Raw genomic sequence first — 912 nt, forward strand, 5'->3', positions numbered from 1 at the left:
CCAAAAAACTAAAATGATCACAAAAATCCCACGGGAGCCCATTTTTCGACATATGCCCCCGGACTGCTGTCCTCAAATCTTTTACAGTCCCTATAGCACATTGTCTCAATGAAGTCATTTTGAAGTCTCTTAAAGCAGATGGTACACTCTAAGACCTTCTCATCAACATGTTCCAGAAACTGATTCAACTTACTGGTAGCCATCTTAAATTGATATCCTTTGAAATTTAAATAATAGGTAATATAATTATTATCATTTGAACTGGATAAATAATAATGTCATGCAATCTGATGACCCTATAGAAAATAATGGCTTCTATCTCCTATTTTGTATAGGATCTGATAGTCTTTAAGAGGATCATACAACAAGCAGAGTACTGCAGAGTAGAACAGAACAAGAGGTGAGGAAATAACTAGAATAGGAGATTACACTGAATTTTTTTATTACATTCAGTTTTTTTTATTATTATTTTTTTTTTCTTTGAAATGCATTTATCTAATTTGTTTATTTATAATGTATTTTAATATCAAGTCAATTGTAGGTGTTGTACCAACATAAAATCAAAAGCAATATGAAAATTTCTGGCCGCATTTAAAATTATAACAATAGTTATAAACCTCGTTTATTTGCGCTATATAAATCCATCTATTATTATTATTATTATTAACATTTTTTTTCATTTTTTGAGCAAGAAGAAACTTCCTTTGTCTCAATATAATTATAATAATAAATTGTAAAGAGTATCTGGAACACCAAATAGATGACTTGTTAAACTCTTTTTTTTCTATTTTGTTGATATCAGAACACAGATGAGGAGGAGGCGGAGCTTAGTATTTACTGTGTCATTTGGTTCGCCGAGAACCATCAGACATTTTCAAATATGTTTAAGAAAGGTATGATCAAATATTTGAT

The 912-nt window shown here is 29.8% G+C and overlaps 1 long non-coding RNA gene across 1 annotated transcript; it reads left to right on the plus strand.

Annotated features, from left to right (window-relative positions):
• The first annotated feature begins 95 nt into the window (after positions 1-95).
• Positions 96-907, plus strand: LOC117124133. Its single transcript, XR_004447937.1, has 3 exons — positions 96-237; positions 336-400; positions 803-907. It is a non-coding gene; the product is annotated as an uncharacterized LOC117124133 (long non-coding RNA).
• The last annotated feature ends 5 nt before the right edge of the window (positions 908-912 follow it).

This window comes from Anneissia japonica, unplaced genomic scaffold (assembly GCF_011630105.1).
Source record: "Anneissia japonica isolate Jap-2015-1 unplaced genomic scaffold, ASM1163010v1 scaffold17223_len919_cov190, whole genome shotgun sequence".
NCBI lineage: Eukaryota > Metazoa > Echinodermata > Crinoidea > Comatulida > Comatulidae > Anneissia > Anneissia japonica.